This window comes from Eschscholzia californica, unplaced genomic scaffold (assembly GCF_041429995.1).
Source record: "Eschscholzia californica isolate CP2 unplaced genomic scaffold, dmEscCali1.0.p SCAF_5, whole genome shotgun sequence".
In the NCBI taxonomy this organism is placed as follows: domain Eukaryota; kingdom Viridiplantae; phylum Streptophyta; class Magnoliopsida; order Ranunculales; family Papaveraceae; genus Eschscholzia; species Eschscholzia californica.
The window spans coordinates 51,528,451-51,541,481 of record NW_028238472.1 but is presented as its reverse complement, the minus strand read 5'-3'; the positions used below and the strand labels follow the sequence as shown (position 1 = coordinate 51,541,481).

The following is a 13,031-nucleotide window of genomic DNA, read 5'->3' as shown; positions in this document are numbered from 1 at the left end:
CCTAGACTTATTTCGCCGAAAAAATTTGACAACTGTGTAGCTCTAACGAAAATGACTATCACAAAATATGTCCAAAATCTAAAATGTTTTACAGCAAGAGCAGTGGATTTCTGAAGTAAAACTTTTGTTTAACTTTGATAAATACTTCAATCGAACTTTTAAGCAAAGTCAAGAATATGTAACTCAGGGTATATTGCAGAAGTTAATTCTGGTAGACCTTATTTTTCGAATTTGGTAAATGTTCATCTCTTGTGAATTTGTCCCAGCCTTCCATTATATATATCACAAGTTTGCAACAGCCAGCAGCTTCTAAATGTATATCTCAAGAGATATCAATGAAAAATGAAGAAGAAAATGAAGATGGAAACGATGAAGGAAGAAATATATTTTTAGTTTTAGTTTCTCTATTTTTTTGCTAGATTTTCCATCATTTCGATTGTAATTTTCAAAAATTCTAAAAGTTTCAGTTGAAATTTCTCTCATGTCAGTAGAAACTATGCATGAGAAATAGTTGTAAGTGTGATTTCATGCACCTAATATAAATTTAGGAAATATTTCGCAAAATTTCATTCCTTGACGAGAGCAAACCCAGTAAAAACTTCCAAATGAGGGGCACCCATCCTATTTGAGCCTCTAAATTTTTGGGAGCCTCTTGGGTTCCCCATCCTAGCGAACGCCCCAAATGAGGGATTTCCAATTTAATTTAATTTGTACCCTTTTAATGTACGTGTTTGAGATTTTTTATTTCAATTTTCAACTGCCAAACTACTAGCTCTAAATAAAATTTTTGAATAGTAGATTTCACCAAAAGTTCAAGAGGAATCCTGAATTTTCAAATTTGAATTTCGAAAGGGGTGATTTTTGATGTAATTCCTCTATTAGTTGTACGTGTTTCAAATTAAATTGTGTTTGAATTAAAAAATATTCGCCTAAAGGAAGTTAGGTCGATCGGCCGCCAACCTTGTGTTGGCGACTTTAAAAAAAGTTCTCTTCTTACCGTTCTCCCACAACCACCACTAGTAGCAACACCAACTCTCTCTTTATTCTTCATCTCCCCTATCTGTCAACATTCTAATGAAGGGGAAGGTCCCATTCGCCATTTTTATTTCGGTTTGGGGAAACCCAAACCTATAAACGAAGAAGACAAAGATTCATCTTCTTTGTCTGGGTTTGGGGAATCCCCATATCCAAAAGTAGTCCGACGAATGGGACTCTTCTTCGTCGGAACAGTGAAGAGAGAGAGAGGAGAGACAAAGAGCTGCTAGTACTATGGTGCATGTGTTTCGTCATATAATGCTAGCACGTCTAGATTTGGGCTCAGTCTGGGTGACGTCAGACGACGATTTACGTAGACATCTTATTACATGCATCTGAGAGAATGTTTAAACTCGTTGTGCTTGTGCTATGGAGGTTTTTAATAACGACTGGCGTAAGCCCGACGGGATTGACCGCGCCCGTAGGGCGCGGGAGATACCTAGTTATTTATATAATAAGGGAGGAGGGTATCTTTCTCCCTCTTCTCAATGGTCAAGATTTACTCTCCCATGTTTATCTCTAATGGTTGGGATTCAACTTTTCAAAGTTGGATGGTTAAGATTGACATTGAAAATTATTCAAGGGTTGAGATTATAAGAAAGAGCATCTTTTCAAAGATCCATTTTTCTTTGAGAAGATTTAAAGGCACCCATATTATTGTTGTAGGCACCCCATTTAATAGAATGTAAATATTTTGAGATATCCCTAAATATTTGAGGGGCGCCTACAGCTGTAATGTGAGGGGCGTATAGATCACCTCACATGATGCATTTGATAGGACGATTTGTGCCCGGCGTGCACGGATTATACCTCCTAATTAAGTAAAGTACCACCTGAATCATGAAGAGGATATAGCTCAGTGGTAAAAGCTAGGGTTAATTTTAGTTGCACTAAGGAGTGTCATGAGTTCAAAACCGATGGGGTCATGGGCTGAAGGTCTAAAACAAAAAGAAATTAGTGTAACGCAAGGTCCGGACTTAAAGCGGAGCGAGGGGTTGCGGCCGCACCACCTGGTCTTCGTAGCGATCATTATTAAATCGAAGGGCTTTTGTTACGGTGCATAGTAGTAACAAATGAACAAAATCCGTAACAAATCAACTTTAGCTAACAGATAGCCCTTAACTAATAGTGACGACGCAAATGATTTTAGCTACAAACTTCAGCTATATGGTATTTCGTTACTGAAAAATAAGTTCTTCGGTTATGGTTTTGTAGCAAAATGTCATATATTCTTATAGTATATCTTAAGTTTATCAAAATAACTATGTTGCATATACAATTATACGATTTTGTCGGTTGCAGCTGTTTCCGTTGAAAGAATTTTTTTCAGCTATGTAGTTATTCAAGATTGCGCTTAAAAAACAAGACGAGCGGTCCGATAATATAATATTTTTATTGGAAAATAAGTATTAGACTCTCTTGGTCCACAAATCAATAATGTTCTAACAGTAACTTTATTATATTTAATTGGAAAATGCTATTTGACTCGACAAGAATTGGCTCCAATGGCCCAACAAAACCAAATTGCAGGTGTTATGACGATATCTTCCTGGACAAGTGATTATTGTTGCTTATGGGGGTTCTCAGTGGTGCACCATTAGCTGCAAGGGACAAGACATGGGCTTGAGGCAAACATCCCTAATGTTTCTAAAATTTGCTTGGACTACAACCCCTAGACTCCAAGCCACTGTGGAAGTCTGTTGGAGAATTGAGAAAATTTTATGTCCATCATGAATCAAAATTTTATGTTCATCAGGAATGGCTTGGAGTCAACAATTTGCTTGGACTACAACCCCTTATGGTGAATTTTATGTCCATCATGAATCAAAGATGTGACTTCCAAAATTTAAAGTAGGTGTACAACCACCTGCCAACGAACAGAGCATTTGTTGGCATCCCTTATGTTTATCGTGATGTAGACTCCATTCGACCTTAGAATGTTTTTTTTGGGTTTTGTTAGTCCTTAGAATATGAGAGTGCAATCTTCTAGTAATTACCAAGCAAGACATGTTGTATGCACATGGAATATTTTTAGAGTTAATTCCTATATGGCCCCCTACTTTGTGACCAGCTTCCTTTATGGCCCCCTTTTTTTCGTAAATTCAAATATGGCCCCCTATTTTCAGATAAATGTCATTACTACCCTTCTTAATTCTAAATTTAAAACAATAAAAAAAATTATTTCCACCTCACCCCTCTCTCTCTCTCCACCTCATCTCTCCCTACACCTCACCCCTCTCTCTCTCCAATTCACCTCTCTCTCTCTCCAACTCTCCTCTCTCTCTCTCCTACTCACCTCTTTCTTCTCCGGCAAATTTTCCGGCCGGCCACCTTCAAACTTAAAAAAAAAAAAAAAAATTTCTCTCTCCTCTCTCTCTCTAAATTTTTTTTTTTTGGAAAAATCTCTCCACTCTCTCTCTCTCTCTTAAACTCCGGCGAAGGGGGTTTCCCTTCGCCGAAGGATCTGTTCACGAACAGAGCTGCTGTTCGTGTACAGAGCTGCTGTTCACGAACAGTAGATCTGTTCACGAACAGATCTGTTCGTGAACAGATCCTCCGGCGAAGGGAAACCCCCTTCGCCGGAGTTTAAGAGAGAGAGAGAGAGTGGAGAGATTTTTCAAAAAAAAAAAAAAATTTTAGAGAGAGAGAGGAGAGAGAATTTTTTTTTTTTTTTTTAAGTTTGAAGGTGGCCGGCCGGAAAATTTTCCAGCCGGCCACCTTGCCGGAGAAGAAAGAGGTGAGTAGGAGAGAGAGAGAGATGAGGTGTAGGGAGAGATGAGGTGGAGAGAGAGAGAGAGGGGTGAGGTGGAAATAATTTTTTTATTTGTTTTAAATTTAGAATTAAGAAGGGTAGTAATGACATTTATCTGAAAATAGGGGGCCATATTTGAATTTACGAAAAAAAGGGGGCCATAAAGGAAGCTGGTCACAAAGTAGGGGGCCATATAGGAATTAACTCATATTTTTATGGTCCTTCCAAATTTGATTTTTGTTTTGTACTTTATAAGATGTGGGAGCTAACACTTTTGGGACTGCTAAAGATACTATTATTATCCTATAGCCTTAAAATGGTCATTCGAAGTGGGATATCTTATGTTATTAGAGTTATAGGAGCTGGTCAACGTCTGTTTTAAAGTTTACCACTAGTGACACATAGCTCTTGGACCGCCCCACTTGTTTTGAAAATGAATTTGTTGGTGGTAAATTGCCAGCCAAATTGAAATTAACCTTCAACTTATTTTATTTTATTTTATGTGAACAATTGAAAGATATTCTCTTATTACTAGATCAACTTGTCCAGTGAGTTCAATTAATGTCTACTAAACCCAAAGCTACTTAAGGCGATGACTTGGAGAAGATAAAAAAAAAAAGAACATATTTACGTAACGAGTATAATTTCCAAAAAACAACATAGTATACATTAATCTTTTTTTGTTGAGGTGTTGACTTGGTGTTGTTTCAAATTCAATTCAACCTCTAATTGGCTGTCATATTGCACATTTTTGAACTGACTTTGCATGTGACATTGAAATGACTTAGCCCTAGGGAGTTTTTGTAAGTTTGCATATATATATATATATATATATATATATATATATACTATAGCCCTCTAAGTGAGATTGAGATTGTTACAAACCCACTGACATGTAAAGTAGAAACTGCCAAAAGTGAACATCATCAGACTCAAAGTTAATTAGTAATGAGGCGTTAATGAGGCGAGATAGACATTATAAACTTATTTTTTTGTTGAAAGGTATTATAATTTTTGTTGCTAAATAGCTCTCTTTCCATGTGAGAGCGAGACTATTCTCACACGTATATATTTTTTACTTGTAGTGAATAACAGAGCTAATGACTGGTAATTAAATTTTTGACCAGTTGATTGTGCGTCTATTTTAAAAATATCTGCCTCACCGATTTTATTTCTGGCGGAGGAATCAATTATTTCTTAATTTTTTGAAAAGATGTAAATAAGAATAGGTTTCCCTACCGTGACCAAATTTTTGTTATGAATTTGAAATTAGGGCATTGGAGGTAAGGTACGAAAATTTGAATTAATCCGAACCACCCACACAATAATAATCCAATGCTCAGACAAGAATTAATCATAAGCTTTTGTACCAAGACTCTGTCTGATGATACTGTTGCTTATTTGTCAATATATCATTCCTTTTACTACATCCTCCAAATAGTTAGGGCGATTAGCGAGAGGATTGTTGTTGGGGAGCTGTAGTCAAAAATCAATTTTTTGTACTACAACTTCCCATACCAAATTAGTATCAGGAGTTATTTTTGGGGTTGAAGTTAAATATTGAAATATAAAATGGATTTCAAAAACAATTACACAAATTTCAAATTTAAAAATTTTAATAGTAAGTTTTTTTTCCTATTGTTTCTTAAACCCTAAATATATTTTTCACAAATTTTTTTTGACTTTTTTGTTTATGATTTAAGATTTAAAAGTCTAAAACGATAATGTTTCATTTTATAAATGTCATGGCCTTGAAAATTGGATATTATATGAATTGCAATAGAGTTTTATATTAATTTTTGTTCGAACTCAAATTATTTGTAGTGATATGTGTTGAAAATTTTTGTCAAAAATTTTCCCTAATTTCCCCCAGTGTAGGAAAATATGGTGAACAAACGTGAAAACAGTAAGTTTTTTTTAATTGTTAAGCGTGTGCCTCGAACCCTTGCCCTCTAAGGTAGAAGATTATACCTTTTACCACTCCAACTAAGGGGTGTTGGCGAAAACAACAAGTTTTCCCTAGGGAACTGCATATACACGATATGTTCTTCGACAAATTCCCTTAGTTTATGGAAATTGGGCAAACAAATGTGAAAACGGTGAGTTTTCTCTAGGGAACCACATATATACAAGGCACATTAGTAAAGTTGCAATCACTATGTTTTTGTCATTGTAACAGAACCTTAAAAAATGAAAAAACTAGGCACGTTAGTAAATTTTCTTCCCATTTCTGAAATTTGGTGAATAGTATGATTACACTAGAGATATAACATATCGATTCTCTTCACAAAATAGTCACAAAAGATTCACTAAAATATACTATTGTCGATTTTACTTATAATCTTCATCCACATGGCTCGAGTCGCCCCCATCGCTTGAATCACCTTTATCTTCTTTGTTTGAGATTTTATTTCCCTTTTCAGTTGAATATTGATAATAAAATTCCCATCGAACCCTTAGATATAGTTTTCAAGCTAGCACAACAATATTAAGTATCTGTTGGAGAAATTTCTAATACTATTCAATTTGTAATAAAATTTTGATCAAACTCCTATATATAAAATTCACTAAAATTCCTACCTAATACTATTCAATTTGTCTTCTCTATTTTCCTTGAATTAGAAAAGATTTGCAGAAAAATGATGGAGGAGATGGAAGACTTTTGGAATAAAATTTTATAATGATACCCATCTAGAAGACCCATCTCCATACACATTTTCACCTTCACAGATTGTTTGTTTCCTGTGAATGTGAAGGAAATGGATGAAATTATGGAGAGTTCTCTATTAATGGTGGGTGTGATTTGTAGTGGTAAAAACTCACTAAAATCTTAGATATAAATTTGGGTTAATTCCGTTTTGGCCCCCATATTGTGACCAACTCACCGTTTTGGCCCCCAATTGTGTCCGGCAGTTCGTTTTGGCCCCAATTTCCTATTTGGCCCCACCATATTTTTGTAAGCTTCTCCATTATACCCTTATGGCAAATTCGTAATTTAAATGTGTTTTCTTTCTCTTTGTCCACCTCACCAAGCAATTTCCACGTCACATTTGTCCACATAAGATCGCCGGAATATGTCGCCGGAAAATGTCGCCGGCGACATCATTTCCGGCGACCACCATTTTTTTTTTTTTTTTTTTTTTTTAACTTCTTCTTCTCCAACCATCTCCTTCTTCTTCTCCAACCATCTCCTTCCTTCTTCTTCTCTCTCTTTCTCCTTCTTCTTCTCTCTCTCCTTCTTCTTCTCTCTCTCTTCCCCTCTTCTCTCTCTCTCCCCCTCTTCTCTCTCTGTTAGGTTTCCGGCGAAGGGAAACCCTTCGCCGGAAACCGTCTGGATCTGGGGAAAACCCCAGATCCAGACACCTCTTCGTCTGGATTTTCCAGACGAAGAGGTGTCTGGATCTGGGGTTTTCCCCAGATCCAGACGGTTTCCGGCGAAGGGTTTCCCTTCGCCGGAAACCTAACAGAGAGAGAAGAGGGGGAGAGAGAGAGAAGAGGGGAAGAGAGAGAGAAGAAGAAGGAGAGAGAGAAGAAGAAGGAGAAAGAGAGAGAAGAAGAAGGAAGGAGATGGTTGGAGAAGAAGAAGGAAGGAGATGGTTGGAGAAGAAGAAGTTAAAAAAAAAAAAAAAAAAAAAAAAATGGTGGTCGCCGGAAATGATGTCGCCGGCGACATTTTCCGGCGACATATTCCGGCGATCTTATGTGGACAAATGTGACGTGGAAATTGCTTGGTGAGGTGGACAAAGAGAAAGAAAACACATTTAAATTACGAATTTGCCATAAGGGTATAATGGAGAAGCTTACAAAAATATGGTGGGGCCAAATAGGAAATTGGGGCCAAAACGAACTGCCGGACACAATTGGGGGCCAAAACGGTGAGTTGGTCACAATATGGGGGCCAAAACGGAATTAACCCTATAAATTTCAGTAAAACCTTAGAAATTAGAAGGGGAAGAAGAACTCACAAGACTTTAGTTGATGTCTTCTTCATCAGGGAAAATACTTTGTAAGAAAACACCGGAGATTTGTAGTTGATGAAGGGAAGAGATTTGTGGAGGGGGGATTGGGGAAGTCGACTTCAGAAGAGAGACCGAGTGAAAGAAGAAGAATTTTTTTTCCTTTTGTTATTTCAGAAATATTTGACTATATTACACTTGAGTCCTTCAAATTATGATTAAAATTTGTAGGGGTATTTAGCGATACCCCCTCACCCCTAATGTCCAATTAGGAATGCCCCCTTTTTTTTAACTGGATATTATGGAAACCCCATTTTTGCACTTAAAAATACTAAAATATCCTTATCCTTATTGTTTCTCTTTTTTCTTCAATCTCTTATTGTTTCTCTTTTTTCTTCAATCTCTTATTGTTTCTCTTTTTTCTTCAATCTCTTATACTAAAAATACAAAAATTTAAAGTTGATCAATTAGAAAAAGATGGATAAGAGAAAAAAAAAAACTATGAAAAACGAAAATATGTTGACAAACATAACACCGAAGAGGTATAAGAGATAGAAGAAAAAAAAAGAGAAACAACAAAGATAAGAATATTTTTGTACATTTAAGTGCAAAAAGGAAAAAGTTTCCCTACTATCCAATCAAAAAAGGGGCATCCCTAATTGGACATTAGGGATGAGGGGTATCGCTAAATACTCAAAATTTGTAACATGGAAGATCTTTAAAATAATAATCCAAAAGTCTTATCTCCCTTCTTTCCACCCATAATAGTTCTCCAACAACAATTCCCAGCTCCCTCTACCAATTGTCATAGTTAGGGATCCTCATTACTCTCTCTCTCTTGATTCTCTCTCTCTTCAAACCCAAAGTAAAAGAAACATGGATGAGAGAGATACGTTTAGAGACATGGACTTCATCCAGCTTCATCAATCTCATTCTCTCTCCTTCCCCTTCCAACATAGAAAAACAACCCACACTCCCCATTTCTCACACTACACAACCCCTTAAACTTCTTTGTTCTATTCTCTCTCTACATCCCTCGCTCTTTCTCACTCTCTCTACATTGTCTCAAGCCCTGATTCTTGATACCATTTTGATCATCATATTGATTAAAGAAATGGGTAAGGAAAAATCCATTGTTATCTTCACCATTTTCTCTCTCATCTCACTTTCTCTTTCATCATGGTCTTCTTCTTCTTCACTAATTCGTACGAAACTAACAACCCAAGATATATCTAACTCGTGCAGTATAATATTTGATATTAATTGATCGAATTGTAATGTGTTATGTGTCATGTGTTAATGTGTTATATGTTATGTGTGTAATTTGTTTATCTCTCTGATCACCTATATAATTCTACCAATGAATACGTATAATATTGTATATATATATATATATATGTTTTATTGTCTTAATTGTAATGTGTTAATGTGTTATGTGTCATGTGTGTAATTTGTTTATCTCTCTGATCACCTATATAATTCTACCAATGAATACGTATAATATTATATATATATATATGTATATACATATATATATATATATATAATATTATACGTAATATATATATATACATATATATATATATATATGTGTGTGTGTGTTTTATTGTCAAATCGTTACTCGACCACCCTGACTCAGGTAACCTCATGAATCGGTTAGGGCTCGTTAGAGTTTCCTTCAACGTCACTCTCCGACGTGTCGAAAAAGCACTTGACGGTGCATCTAATATATCCGAATGGGCAATGGATAAACGTGTACGGTCAGCATACGACGATTGTCTCGAGCTACTCAATGATTCAGGGTACGTTCTTTAAGTTCTACCGGATATAAGAACAAACAGACCTTAATTTCAAATGATGATGTGATGACGTGGCTAAGTGCAGCATTAACAAATCATGACACGTGTACGGAAGGATTTGAGGGTGTCACTGGTTACGTCAAAGATCGGATGGACGAACAACTCAAAGATTTATCACAGTTGGTGAGTAATTGTTTGGCTTTATTTAAGTCTGTTAAAGGAGCAGGTTCATCAAATGGGGATTTCTCTGGTATTCCTATTCAAAACCGCCCGAGGAAATTACTAGGAAATTGCTTTCAGGGAAGTGATAGTAGTTTCCCACCATGGATTAAAATTCGAGAGAGAGATTGTTGGAAATGTCGGTATCGGACTTACAACCAAGTATAGTGGTGTCTAAAGATGGTAATGGAACATATAGGACTATTGCTGAGGCGATTAAAGCAACTCCTCAAAATAGTGATAGCCGAACTATTATTTATGTCAAAGCGGGAAGGTAAAACTATTACTATTATTTTGATCGAAGTTACTACTATTGTTCGTAATGCTATACTTCAAAATTGTTAAGCTATTACTCGAAATATACAATATTTTCTGAGGTTAATAGCACTCCAATTTCTAAGAGGAGAATAATGCACAGGTATGAAGAAGAGAATTGAAGGTAGGATTAAAGAAGACAAATTTAATGTTTATTGGGGAGGTAAAAGTGTAACTGTTATTTTCGGTGGGAAAAGTGTTGCCGAAAACCTCACAACATTTATGAGTTTTTCTATAAGTCCATAAATAAAAGCGCTTTTTAAAAATCTGTCTGAGTCGTTTGATACGCTACATAAAAACTGATTTTATATCTTAAAAAGCTAGGATGTGACATTTGATAAAATAATATAATTTTTTTATTAATATCTTTTATTAATAAAAATATAAATATTAAAAACTAAAATAAAATAATTTAAATTTTTGATTTTTCATAAACACATAAAGATCAGAATTTGAGAAATTTGAACCTTATGTAGTGATGATAGTGCTCAATGGTGGTGGGCGTGTTGTGGTGGTGGAGTTATGGTAGTGATAATGGTGGTAAAATGGAGGGGGTGTTGGTGGTAAGGGGGTAAAGTTGTAACGACGATAGTCGATAGTGAAATGGTGTTGGTGGAGGTGGTATAGTGTGGTGGTGGAGTGGTCGATATGTGGCGATGGTGGTGAAGTTGGGGCGAATCTGGAGTGGTGGTGATGGAGTTGCGCCGAAGGTGAAGTGGCGTCGGAGGTCGTGGTGTTGCGGAGGAGATGGTGAAGCATCGGTGATGGTGGTGAAGGTGGTGGAGTGGTTGTAAAAAGAAATTGATGGTTGTAGAATAGTGGTGGTGGTAGAGTTGCGGCAAAAGTGGTAGAGTGGTGGTGATGGAGTTGCGTCGGAAGTGGTATGGAAGTGGTGAAGTGTTGGTGATGGTGGTGGAATGGTGGCAGAGGTGGTGGGGTGATGGTCAGAGATGGAGTGATTGTGGTGGCAGAGGTGGTGGGGTGGTTGTGATGGTGGTGGATGTTTATTGATGGTGACAAAAAAGAAACATTTTATTTTATTTTCATAGCTAGCTTTTAAGACGCAGCTACAAAAAAGCCACAAAATTGTGGCTTATGTTTTTTTGGAGAAGATGGGCTTTTCCAGCTTAAAATAAGCTACAACTTCTTTGAACCAAACGCGCAAAGTTTTCAATAAACACTTAAAATATGCTAAAAGCTGGCTTTTAATTTTTTTTAAACGGAACCAAACGGGGCCTAAGATGGAAGATTATACTTCTTACCACTCCAACCAAGGGTTGTTGGCGTCTTAAGTTTAGGGTTTAGGGTTTAGGAGGTCACGTGATTATAGCAGTTTTTTTGAAACCCTAGTCATATCTAACATGTGAACTAACAGAAAAGAAAACAAAGAGCCAATGTAGATTTGAGGGTTAATTCTAATTGCCCCCAATTTGAGACCAACTGAAAATTTGACTGACAAAACTATGATTCTGTTTTTCAAACTTAACCGATCATCATCTTGTTCTTTTTCCACTCTTATTTTATTAAGATTTTATCAGTCTTTTCTCTTTGTTAAAATTTATTGTCAAGACGCGACTAACCGACCATCTATCGACCACCTTCAACAACAATGTTATTCTTTTTCTTATTTTCGGAAAGTCATGTTTCATGTGCTTTCAACCACTACCACAACCTACCATCTTCACCATGTCTATATTTTTCTATCGTACAAGGGTAAGTTTGATTGGAGCTTCCATTGAAATTTCAATTAAAGAGCGGTTAATTGAAGCAAGAAACCCTTGCCAAGTTTTCAGTGAGGATTTCTTGCTTCAGCTGAAGCATCGATCCATTGAAGCCCTCGCGTAAGGCGAGGGTTTTTGGCTTAAATCTAGGCTGAAGTTTCAACTAAACCCATCCACGCGAAAGTGAGAAAAAAATGTAGATCGAGTTGGAGATGGTGGTTGCGGTGGTCGAAGGTACTGGAAGAAAAAAATTGACATTAGTAACTACAAAATCATCTTGACCGGAGCTTTTATAACGAGTCCTAATATAGTTCACCTTACCTATTTCTAGTTGATTTTACCTGTAACTTTTGTATTTGTTTTCTTACTCGTATTCAAATTTGTATACAGCTGCAACTGGAAGTGGATTTATCGTCCGTGACATAACATTCACGAATTGGGCTGGCCCAACAAAGCATCAAGCGGTTGCCCTTCTAGTGTGGAGATCATGCAGTAGTTTATCGTTGCAACATAGTCGGTTATCAAGATAGTTTATACGTTCACTCATATCGTTCACCCATATATGACATATTCACACAAGATAAGTATATGTCCATCAAATTTGATTTGACTTTGATTGTTTTTCCCGAAATCATGTTAATTTTGACTATAATCTAGGCAAAGATTATAAGTGATTACGAAATTTACAAGTCCTCTTCGGTTTTACGAGGACTTATGTAGTTTTCCCTATCGGCTTCCATTTAATATACTTCTTTCGAATGATATTATCAAAACGCATTAATAAGAGAGATACCCATGCATATATGAAAGGACGAAATTTTTGTTTGATCTTCATCTGAACAAAACATATGCTTCATAATATTTTTTGAAGACGCAGTTACTAAAAGATTCGAATACTAATCTGTTCAAAGAAAAAATATAAGTGTGATTGGTCAACCAATATAAACTTCATCCTGTTGTTCTTTTTCTCTCTTACATTGGGTGAGAGATAAATAAAAATCCCACCATGTGTTTTTGTCCTAATTAAAGTGAACGGACGTCTCATAAAAAGAAAAAAAATTAAAGTTAAAGGACCGACACGATAGCTATATGTACATTTGTTTTAAGTTTAATTGTGACTATAATCTAGGAAAAGATGATAATTGTCAAATGTAATCCACAAAAAGGTAATTCCCACTAATATTAGACTAGTGTTCTATGTAAGAGTATGAACCCACCTAAACCTTAGTTTCAC

The 13,031-nt window shown here is 36.1% G+C and overlaps 1 pseudogene; it reads left to right on the top strand.

Moving 5' to 3' along the window:
* Positions 1 to 9,390: 9,390 nt before the first annotated feature.
* LOC147540393 (putative pectinesterase/pectinesterase inhibitor 34 pseudogene) lies at positions 9,391 to 12,454 on the top strand (annotated as a pseudogene).
* The last annotated feature ends 577 nt before the right edge of the window (positions 12,455 to 13,031 follow it).